Here is a 12,520-nt window from a genome sequence, read left to right as displayed (position 1 = left end):
AATTACACAGGTACATATCCTGCCTTTTAACCACACAGCACCCTGCTCTAGGGGTTACCTAGGGCACACATTAGAGGTGACTTATATGTAGAGAAAGGGGAGGTTTAGGCTTGGCAAGTACTTTCAAATGCCAAGTCGAAGTGGCAGTGAAACTGCACACACAGGCCTTGCAATGGCAGGACTGAGACAAGGTAAAGGGGCTACTTAAGTGGGTGGCACAACAAGTGTTGCAGGCCCACTAGTAGCATTTAATCTACAGGCCCTAGGCACATACAGTGCACTTTACTAGGGACTTGTAAGTAAATTAAATAGTCCAATTGGGTGTGATCCAAGGTTACCATGTTTAAAGGGAGAAAACATATGCACTTTAGCACTGGTTAGCAGTAGTAAAATGCGCAGAGTCTAAAAGCCAGCAAAAACAGTGTCTAAAAAGTGGAGGGAGGCAGGCAAAAAAGTTAGGGGTGACCACCCTAAGTCTGTCAGGTCTAACATGGGTCCCCCCCAGCTGAAAGTGGGGAGAGCTACCCAACCTCCTGGGAGCTCTCATCGCTAAGGCGAAAGTATCTGGAGAGACCATCAGCACTGGCGTGGTCAACCCCTGGGCGATGCTCCACCGTAAAGTCCATCCCCTGTAGGGAAATTGACCACCTCAAGAGTTTTGGATTCTCACCCCTCATCTGCATGAGCCATCTGAGGGGCCTGTGGTCTGTCTGAACTCGGAAGTGAGTCCCAAACAGGTATGGTCTCAGCTTCTTCAGTGCCCAAACTACAGCAAAGGCTTCTCTTTCAATAGCACTCCACCTCTGTTCCAGTGGTAATAGTCTTCTGCTAATAAAGACTACTGGTTGGTCTAGGCCCTCCTCGTTTAGCTGTGCTAGGACCGCCCCTATGCCATGTTCTGAAGCGTCTGTCTGCACAATATATTCTTTGGAGTAGTCAGGGGCCTTGAGCACGCGGGCCGTGCATATGGCTTCCTTCAGGTAGTAAAAGGCTTTCTGACAAGCCTCTGTCCAATTCACCAACCTAGGTTGCTTTTTGGATGTGAGTTCTGTCAACCATGGTTCCATAGCCCTTGACAAATCTGCGGTAACATCTGGTGAGGCCTAAGAAGGCTCTCACCTCTGTTTAGGTTCTAGGTGGTTGCCAGGCCTTGATAGTTTGGAGTGGCTGCACCTTGCCACCACCTACTTGGTGTCCAAAGTACACCACGGAACCCTGCCCAATCTGGCACTTACTGTCCTTGATAGTCAGGCCTGCCTGTTGCAGGGCTGAAGCACCTCCTCGAAGTGGGGCAGGTGTTCCTCCCAGCTGTCACTGTAGACGGCAATGTCGTCCAGGTAGGCTGCGCAGAAGGCATCCTTGCCAGCTAGGATCGCGTTAACCAACCGTTGGAAAGTAGCGGGGCATTTTTCAACCCAAAGGGCATCACCCTGAATTGGTAATGGCCCTTAGGTGTGTAAAATGCTGATCTCTCTTTAGTCCCCTCAGTCAAGGTGATCTGCCAGTACCCTGATGTGAGATCAAAAGTACTGAGGAATTTGGCAGCGCCTAGCCTGTCTACGAGCTCATCAGCTTGGGGGATGGGGTGAGCGTCAGTCAGTGTGATTGAATTGAGACCCCGGTAGTCCATGCAGAACCTAAGTTTTGGCTTGGCACCAGGGGCAGCAGCCTTGGGTACCAGCACCACAGGGCTGGCCTAGGGACTGCTAGACTTCTCAGTAACCCCAAGAGCCACCATCTTTGAGACTTCCTGTTTGATGCTGGCCTTCACCTTGTCTGACAACCTGGTCTAGGGTCAGACGTGGATTGTAAGGCACAGAAAGATTTAAGTGCAGAGAAATGCTCACTTTCTAAAAGTGGCATTTCTAAAATAGTAATATTAAATACAACTTCACCAGTCAGCAGGATTTTGTATTACCATTCTGGCCATACTAAATATGACCTTCCTACTCCTTTCAGTTCAGCAGCTACCACTTCAACAATGTATGAGGCAGCCTCAATGTTAGCCTATGAAGGGAGCAGGCCTCACAATAGTGTAAAAACAAATTTAGGAGTTTTACACTACCAGGACATGTAAATTACACAGGTACATGTCCTGCCTTTTACCCACACAGCACCCTGCTCTAGGGGTTACCTAGGGCACACATTAGAGGTGACGTATATGTAGAGAAAGGAGAGGTTTAGGCTTGGCAAGTACTTTTAAATGCCAAGTGGAAGTGACAGTGAAACTGCACACACAGGCCTTCCAATGGCAGGCCTGAGACAAGGTAAAGGGGCTACTTAAGTGGGTGGCACAACCAGTGCTGCAGGCCCACTAGTGGCATTTAATCTACAGGCCCTAGGCACATACAGTGCACTTTACTAGGGACTTATAAGTAAATTAAATAGTCCAATTGGGTGTGATCCAAGGTTACCATGTATAAAGGGAGAGAGCATATGCACTTTAGCACTGGTTAGCAGTGGTAAAGTGCGCAGAGTCTAAAAGCCAGCAAAAACAGTGTCTAAAAAGTGGAGGGTGGCAGGCAAAAAGTTAGGGCTGACCACCCTAAGGCTGTCAGGTCTAACACATACCCCTTCACATCACCATTTACACACACATGGCCCAGCACACAACCAATACACTGCCCAGATGACATCCACCCACCCCTCTAAACAAGGCCTTCACACACACCACCCCATGCATTCATGTCACATGCATCGTACCTACAGTGTACTCACCTGTTGGTGTGAAGGCCCATACAGCAGTCCATACTGGGATAGGACCCGATCCACCAGTTGTACGAACTCCGCCAAGATGAAGGTAGGGGCCCTTTCCTCAGTCACATAGACCATGGTAGGTTCCAGACACAGGTCACAGCAGCACATGCAGTGTAGGTCCTCTCCTGTTGAAGGTCAGGTAGGAAGTGAGTGATCAGATAGAAAATGGCGGTCAAGTTCGTGGCGATGCATACCCTCACCGCCGGCGTACATCACCTTTGGCCACTGTACCCCATAGGGCCCAATGTTAACCAATGAGGAGTTGCACAGCGGTTTGTGACCGCCTCCCGCAACAACGCACAACGTCAGGGGAATTAACTCACTTCCACCTATTCCTCCACACAGGACAGGCGGACGCCATTTCAGGGAGGGGGCAGACCCTGGATAATAACTGCATCACAGTAAAAATTTGGACATACAGGACAAATCTCACTGACCCATTACAAATTGACATCATTCATTGTACTGTTGCATGCCCATTGTTCAGTTTGTGACTGGTTCCTCGCTCTTTTGTCCCTTAGATTGCTACCGCTGCGGATGAATAGGAGATGGAGACATACCCCTGTGTACAGACCCCTGGTGGACATGGCAACAATGGAGGACAGGCACATTATCCTCACCTATAGACTGGACAAGGCCACAATCACAGAGCTGTGTGCCCAGTTGGAGCATAACCTGATATCTGCTATGCCCCCACTGGGATCCCCCTCTTGTGCAAGGTCTACCAGTACTCCATTTCCTGGCAATTGGTTCTTTCTAAGTGATAGTGGGCTTGGCAGCAGGAATGTCACAGCCAACGTTGTTAATAGTGCTGTCAAGAGTGTTGTCTTCCCTGCTAAACACATGTGCAGCTACATAGCTTTCCCCAAGGTGGAGGATTTGGCCACAATGAAGGCTGACTTCTATGCAATGGGACATATCCCCAACATAATTGGAGTGATTGATGGAACACATGTTGCATTTCTTTCCCCGTCAAAATGAAGAGGTGTTCAGAAATAAGAAAGAGTTTCCACTCAATTAATGTACATATGGTGTGCTTGGCGGACCAGTACATCTCCCTTGTCAATGCTAAGTATCCAGGGTCGGTACATGATGCCTTTATCCCGAGGAATAGCAGCATCCCAAATGTGATGGAGGCACAGGGTGTGGCTAATAGGTGAGCCCTGGTTCACACCCTGTAGATGTTGGTGTATGGGTATGGTGTGGGCCATATGTGATAGTGTGTCACTATAAGTTGTCCTCAATATTTGCAAGTGACTCTGGTTACCTCAACCTATCATGGCTACTGACCCCTGTGAGGAATGCCAGGACAAGGGCAGAAGAACCTTACAGTGAGGCACATGGGCGAACAAGAAGGATAATCAAAAGAACCTTTGGCCTTCTGAAGGCCAGGTTCAGGTGCCTCCATCTGGCAGGTGGATCCCTATGCTACTCACCCAAGAAGGTGTGCCAGATAATAGTGGCATCCTGCATGTGCATGTTGCACAACCTTGCCCTGAGACGCCATGTGACTTTTCTGCAGGAGGAGGAGGCTGGAGATGCCTGTGTGGCAGCAGTGGACCCTGTGGACAGTGAGGATGAGGAGGCAGAGGATGAGGAAGAGGACAACAGAACAGCAGTGATACGACAATACTTCCAATAATACAGGTAAGACAGTGTTACTTCACATTTCATTGTTATGATTTTGAAATTCTTTAGCACTGGCATGCTGTTATTTCCCACTTCTATGCCCACTTTCTGTACCCTTTGGCAATTCATTTTACAGATGTTAGTGCCCCACTATAGCTCCTGGTGTGATCACTGTGGCCAACTACAGGTCTTTCCTATGTGCATATTTACTGTACAATTGAACTGCAATGTTTCAACCTGGTTAAACAAATACATACTTTAAAAATGTAACATACTCTGTATTTTTTCCAAGGGTGTTTATTGAAGTGCTAAGAAGAGGGGTACGTGTATTGGGATGGGGTGATGATGGAGGAAAGTGCAAGGTATTGTTCCAGTTTATTTGTAGCACAGGTGCATTGTCCAAGGGGACATAGGAAGGGGAGCAATGGCGGTTCAAGGTGGACAGGGTGACAGGGTGGGACACAAGGGTGACATCAGGAGAGTCTCATTTCTACGACAATACTTCCAATAATACAGGTAAGACAGTGTTACTTCACATTTCATTGTTATGATTTTGAAATTCTTTAGCACTGGCATGCTGTTATTTCCCACTTCTATGCCCACTTTCTGTACCCTTTGGCAATTCATTTTACAGATGTTAGTGCCCCACTATAGCTCCTGGTGTGATCACTGTGGCCAACTACAGGTCTTTCCTATGTGCATATTTACTGTACAATTGAACTGCAATGTTTCAACCTGGTTAAACAAATACATACTTTAAAAATGTAACATACTCTGTATTTTTTCCAAGGGTGTTTATTGAAGTGCTAAGAAGAGGGGCACGTGTATTGGGATGGGGTGATGATGGAGGAAAGTGCAAGGTATTGTTCCAGTTTATTTGTAGCACAGGTGCATTGTCCAAGGGGACATAGGAAGGGGAGCAATGGCGGTTCAAGGTGGACAGGGTGACAGGGTGGGACACAAGGGTGACATCAGGAGAGTCTCATTTCCTGCCGGGGGTCTTGGCAATAGTCTCTGGCTTCTGTCTGGATCACAGGGAACATTTACGGGGTGGTTCTCCTTCTGCAAGGGGAGGGGTGCTGGTGGCCTCCTGTCCACTGGCGGCAGCGGAGGTGGAAGGCAGTTCAGAAGTCTGGCTAGTGGCAGGGGCCCGCTGGTGTGAGACTTCCTCCATCATAATGTTGGCCATGTCTGCCAGCACCCCTGCAATGGGGACCAGGGTGATGTTGATAGTCTGCAAGTCCTACCTGATCTCCTGGTACTGTCCCTCCTACAGCCACCTGTTCTCCTGCACATTGTCCAGGATCTGGCCCATCGTGTCCTGGGAATGTTGGTAGCCTCCCAGGATCTCGGTAAGTGTCTACTGGAGAGTAAGCTCCCTGGGCCTGTCCTCCCCCTGGTGCACAGCAGCCCTCCCAGTGTCCCTTTTGGCCTGTGTCTCTGTCCCCTGAACGGTGCGCCCAATGCAACTGACCCCAGATCCCTGAGATCCCTGGTTGTCTTGGATATGAGGTGTGCCCTGGGGTCCCTGTAGAAGTGGACACACTGCTGATTGACAGAGGTATGGGTATGCTGGGTGGGTGCTGTGGTGGTGTTTCCAGATGGAGGAGGCTCTGTGGTGGTGTGTGACTGGGCCTGGGTAACCAACTGTCCAGGGTTCCCTGATGGGCCAGGTTTTGGTCATCCAGATCCAGGCGACCACAGTTGCTGTCATCAGTCTGGGCCTCTTCAGTTGGGGGACTGGATAGTGCTGGCACCTCTTCTCCAGTGACATTGGCTAGGATACCTGTGGGGGGATGTAAATGATGTGTTCTTTTTTCCGTGTGTGACATATTGTGCATCAGTTGGTTGCCCTATTTGGTTGTATTTGCCCTGGCAGCTTTCACTTGTGTAAGTTGGTATATGGTGGGCTAGCTGATTCTCTCCAGTGTGCATGCTTTGGTGATAGGTGTCCATGCAGGGCTGTGAGTGATGTCCATGCATTGGTAGTGCATGCAGGGCTTGGCATTGGAATGAGTGGGATGTGATGGTGGGGTGTGTGGGAGGTGGTGGAGTGAGGGTGAGAGTGGGGGTGGGAGTATGTGATGGCATGCAGGTAGGGTGGTGATAGTAGTGTAGAGTTGACTTACCAGAGTCCTGTCCTCCTCCTACTCTGGTCAGGCCCTCAGGATGCATAATTGTCAAGACTTGCTCCTCCCATGTTGTTAGTTGTGGGGAGGAGGTGGGGGTCCACCGCCAGTCCTCTGTACAATGAGTTGGTGTCTTGCTGCAATGGAACGTACCTTCCCCCGAAGGTCGTTCCACCTCTTCCTGATGTCATCCCTTGTTCTTGGATGCTGCCCCACAGCGTTGACCCTGTAAACGATTCTCCGCCATAGCTCCATCTTCCTAGCTGTCGATATCTGCTGCACTTGTGCTCCAAATAGCTGAGGCTCTACCCTGATGATTTCCTCCACCATGACCCTTAGCTCCTCCTCTGAGAATCGGGGGTGTCTTTGTGGTGCCATGGTTGTTGTGTGAGGTATGTAGGTGAGCGTGTGTAGGGTAATGTGTTAGGTTGTGTGATGTGGGGTGAGTGAGTGTTGTATAGGTTTGAGTGGTATGTGGTTCTGGTTGTGTCAGTGGTCTTGCTGTCTCTCTCTGTTGGCAATTATTTGTAATGGTAAATGATTGTGGTAAATGTGGGAGTGTGTTTTATAGTGGTGTGAGTAGGTGGGTGTGGTGTGTGTATGTGTGTCAGGTGTGTTTTATTTGAATCGTCCAATGTGGTGTTGTTTTGTTTGTGTGTGTGTAATTTGAGCGCAGCGATATGTACCACCAATGGTTTACTGCGGTTGAATGTCCGCTGTGGTGATTCATGGGTCATAATGTGGTGGGCGTAGTTCTGTTGGCGTAACTGTGTGGGTTTGGATACCACCAGTTTATCACTGACCTTTGGTGTGGCAGACTTGTGTCTGCGGATGAATAGTGATGGATTGGTGTGTTTGTGTCATAATATGGTGAACGATGTCCACCGCAGCGGCGGTATGTTGGCGGCAGTCAGCATGGCGGTAATTGGAATTTACTGCCAATGTCATAATGAGGGCCTTAATCTCTTATTTGGAGGTTCCTGTGATCATTTGAAAATACCCTAGTAAAGTTACTTGATTGGTAGTTCAATCTGCTCACAAAATCAGAAAATGTAATCTCAACATTCGGTGAGTGATGGACAAGACCAAAATATATGCAAAAAAGTACCCAGTTCTCTTAGACAATTTCTAAAACACTGTGCTCTACCTGTAGGGTTTGTCTTATTAAGAAACGTGGATATTTGGTATATGAACCATTTGGAGAAAAACTGCATTATTCAATAGATGGCTCCATATGGTGTAATAAAATTCAATACATTAATTTTACTCCAGATGGCCCATGACATTACAATATGTATATCTAGATCCCGTTTGTTATCAATTTTACTGAACATCTCTTTTTTCATGTTTTACTGGTTCCTCCAGGTATCTGCTAATTATTCACTAGTGCTTTCTAACAAACCAAACCTAAATTCTATTTCAAAGTCAAATTGTGGGGAATAACATGTATTAAAAGATGACACATATGATTAAATGACCCATAAACCAGTTCTTAGGAGTTTCAATAAATGGCTGTAAACACAACCATGCTTTCCAATCATTGTGGCGTAGAAAATATGTTATTTGGAGAAGCAAAACCGTTGCCATCCTAATCTTTTAGATTTAGAGAAAAATATGTTCATGGTCTCTTAGATTTTATAATCAGATTTTAGAATGAATACACAGAAAGGCAGGTATAAAGTGGTGTTAATGATTTATTGTCCCCTCAATTCCCATAAAACATTTCTCATACAAAATACAAGAGGCTGCTGAAAATATGAAATGGAATAATGGTAAAATGTAAGTTTTGATTAAAGCCACCTTACCTATAATTGCTAATGTAGCAAATATCATAGTTTAAATAAAGCTTTCACTTTCTGAATCTGTTGTCTAAATTCAATTTAAATCATATAAATCTCTGCGCTGGGTATCTGCATATGTACTTAGACATAGTTTGGGTCTATTAGTGTACACTTATCAAACTGTATCTGGGAGGGCAGATACAAAGCAGTGTATTCATTATGATCATATTAATCTTATAGCCCCTTAATTGCTGAAATCTATGACATATAGTAAAGTATTGCTAAAATATGAATTTTGAGGTTTGGGAAACAACATACCATCATCTGCAAAAAGTTCTATCATCAACATATTTTCCATGAGGGTTACAATATTTTGGGCATTAGGAATTGCTATTGCAAGTGGTTAAATTAAAAAAGTGAATACAACCTGGGGCACAGGGCAATCTTGCCTTGTTCCTCAGTTTACCACATAAGGACCAGCTAACTTGGAATTCAGAATTAATATTGCCTGTGTTCATTTATAACGTCTCTAAGTAACTCCATGAGCTGGGTGGGAAAGCCAAAAGATATAATAATATAGAACAGGCTCTACCACATGAAATGGCCAAAAGCCTTCTTGGCATCAAGTAGGAGGACTGCAGCTCTGAGTTTTTCCCTTCAATCAATCAATCACAGAAATTTATAGAGCGCGCTACTTACCCGTTAGGGTTCCAAGGAGCTGGGGGAGGGGGGGGGGGGGACTGCTACTGCTCGAAGAGCCAGGTCTTGAGGATTTTTCTGAAGGCGAGTAGGTCTTGAGTCTGTTGGAGGTAGGGAGCGTGTTCCAGGTCTTGACGGCGAGGTAGGTGAAGGATCTGCCACCGGAGGAGGCTCGTTGGATGCGGGGGACGGTGGCGAGGCTCGCGTATCGTAGTTGGCGGGTCGGGGTGTAGAAGTTGAGTCTGTCGTTGAGGTAGGAGGGGCCGGCGTTGTGGAGTGCTTTGTGTGCGTGGGTGAGGAGCTTGAAGGTGACCCTTTTGTTGACGGGGAGCCAGTGGAGTCCTTTGAGATGAGGGGTGATGTGGCTGTGGCGGGGTGCGTTGGTGATGAGTCGGGCTGAGGCGTTTTGGATGCGTTGGAGTTGCTGTTTCGCTGGGATTCCTGCATAGAGTGCGTTGCCGTAGTCCAGTCTGCTGCTGACGAGGGCGTGGGTCACTGTCTTCCTGGTGTCGGTCGGGATCCACTTGTAGATCCTGCGGAGGGTGCAGAGGTTGTTGTAGCAGGAGGAGGTGACGGCGCTGACTTGTCTGTTCATGGAGAGTGCGGAGTCGAGGATGAATCCCAAGTTGCGGGCGTGGTCGGTGGGCGTCGGGGGGGTTCCGAGGGTGGTGGGCCACCACGAGTCGTTCCAGGCGGAGGGGGATGTCCCGAGGATGAGGATTTCTGTCTTGTCTGTGTTGAGCTTCAGGCGGCTATTTCTCATCCAGTCGGCGACTGCTTTCATTCCCTCGTGGAGGTTGGCTTTGGCGGTGGCAGGGTCGTTGGTGAGGGAGAGGATGAGCTGGGTGTCGTCAGCGTAGGTGATGATGTTGAGGTCGAAACGGCGGGCCACTTGTGCGAGGGGGGCCATGTAAATGTTGAACAGCGTAGGGCTCAGGGAGGAGCCCTGGGGGACGCCGCAGATAATGTTGTTGGCTTCTGATCGGAAGGGTGGGAGGCGTACGGTCTGTGTTCTGCCGGAGAGGAAGGATGAGGTCCAGGCTAGGGCTTTTTCCTGGATTCCGGCTTCTTGGAGGCGTGACAGTAGGGTGTGGTGGCAGACTGTGTCAAAGGCCGCGGAGAGGTCTAGGAGAATGAGGGCGGAGGTCTCGCCGGGGTCGTGTTGGCGTCTGATGTCATCTGTTGCGGCGATGAGGGCGGTCTCGGTGCTGTGGTTGCTTCTAAATCCGGTTTGTGAGGAGTCGAGGACGTTGTTGTCTTCGATGTGGCGTGTCAGCTGAAGGTTGACAATCTTTTCTGCCACTTTAGCTGGGTAGGGGAGGAGGGAGATGGGGCGGAAATTCTTGAGGTCCTTGGGGTCGGCTTTTGGTTTCTTGAGAAGGGCGTTGATGTCTGCGTGCTTCCAGCTTTCTGGGAAGGTGCCTGTTTCGAAGGAGGCGTTGATGATCTTGCAGAGTTGGGGCGCGATAATAGAGTCGGCTTTGTTGAAGATGTGGTGGGGGCAGGGGTCAGTCGGTGATCCGGAGTGGATGGAGTTCATGATTTTGCGTGTTGCGTCGTCGTCGATGTTGGACCAGGCGGTGATGGGGTTGGTAATGCTAGAGTACGAGGTGGTGACGGAGGTGGGTGAGGTAGGGGTGTTGAAGCTGCTGTGGATGTCGGCGATCTTGCTGTGGAAAAAGGCAGCGAGGGAGTCGCAAAGTTCCTGAGATGGCGGGATGTTGTTGACATTGGTGCTGGGGGTGGATAGTTCCTTCACAATGCGGAAAAGCTCTTTGCTGTCATGTGCGTTGTTGTCTAGGCGGTCTTTGAACGAGGACCTCTTGGTGGTCCTGATAAGGTGGTGGTGTCGGCGGGTTGCGTCTTTGAGGACAGCGTGATTGTCCGGTGTGCGTTCTTGGAGCCATTTCTTTTCCAGTTTCCTGCAGGCGCGTTTGGAGGCCAGGAGTTCGTCGGTGAACCAGGAGGCTTTCTTGCTGGTGGGGTTGTTGGGGGGTTTCTTCAGTGGGGCGAGGATATTGGCGCAGTTGTTGATCCATTGACTGAAGTTGCAAAATAAAAATATATATATTGAAAATATATAAGAACAAAAAATAGACAATCTATATTTGTGTAAAATTAGCACCCATCAATTAAACTGTTTTGGTCTCTATGAATCATTATGCTCTGTCTTTTATTAATCTTGCTGCCTAATAATGTGGTGATAGTCTTATAGTGTGAAATAATTAGAGAGATAGGACATAACAACTTTGGATTTTTAGTAAGCTGACTATTACTTCACTGTGAAAAGAAAATGTGATTTCTTCACCAGCCAAGATACAGTATGCAAAGTGTATTCGCTGAGGGCTCAATGTTTCCTTAAATATTTAGAAAACCTTACTAATAGCCCATCTTTGCACAGAATGTACCATTCACCATTGTATGGATCCCTTTATCAACCTCCTTTAGTGTGAAGGAATTAGTCAAATGTATTGCAGCTTCTGCGGTCTAAGTTAAAATTATTTACTCTTAAAGGAATGACTTTAAAGAATTTTAATTAATCATCTAACGCTGATTGTAAATGTTTTAGTATTATGTTATATATTTAAAATTTTTAGTAACCTTGTTTGTTCCAATGCTTTTAATCACATTGTTTATTGATATTATAGTACTCTGTTTTGTAGTTTCCCAGTCTTGCCAAGCTATGAATCTACAGAAGCACTTACTTTCTTAATAGCTGTGTTGGAACTATGTGGCACTAAGTGCTGCTTCTTTGTAGTAGTAGTAGTCCAGTACATTCTGCATTGTGTTTGCTGATCTGATTTATTTGAAGGAAAATTATGTGAAAGATAGTTTCCATATGTATATAGTGTTTAGGAAAGGTTTTATGTCTGTGGGCTGTATCCAATTGTATCTTCTGAGCTCTAAGGCTTGCCTTAAAGGCATCCCAAACACTTGCTGTAATTTCAGTCCCTTAATTTCTACAAAAAGGTTTTACTAATAAATCTGTTTGTTTCTAGTATCCTGTTTCATTGTCTAAGTATAATTGATTAAACCACCATCTTTTTGGTGAACAAGGTATTCAATGAGCTGTTCATATTCATTTGTAAAGCAGAGTGGTTAGAAAAGCCTATGGAATACAAGAGTGACTGCTAAATTCTAAAGCTCTTGATATAGCAAAAAAAATGATTCACACTCAAGATTTATGTCTGGCAAATGTTCAGGTGATTTTTCTTGCCTCTCGGAAGCTACTTCTCCAGGGATTATTTCAATTAAAATGCCTGGAATACATCGTCAAGATTTTATCTAATTTGCCTTTATTCAGTTTTATCCCGTGGGTAGATGGGTCATATAGGAGGTTTTGAATGTTATTAAAATCCTTATCTATGACTATCTCACCTCTTGATAATATGAGTGACTGAATGTGATAAAAGGGATTGGGTAACCCTCAATAGGAGCATCTATGTTAGCAAGGGCAAATTGTTTTGAAAAAAATTCTGCACTTTACCCAAAGTCAATGGCCTTCACTATATAGCTTGCAAGGTG

The sequence above is a fragment of the Pleurodeles waltl genome, chromosome 5, assembly GCF_031143425.1.
Source record: "Pleurodeles waltl isolate 20211129_DDA chromosome 5, aPleWal1.hap1.20221129, whole genome shotgun sequence".
Taxonomy (NCBI): Eukaryota; Metazoa; Chordata; class Amphibia; order Caudata; family Salamandridae; genus Pleurodeles; species Pleurodeles waltl.
Note: the sequence above shows the minus strand (reverse complement) of the source record.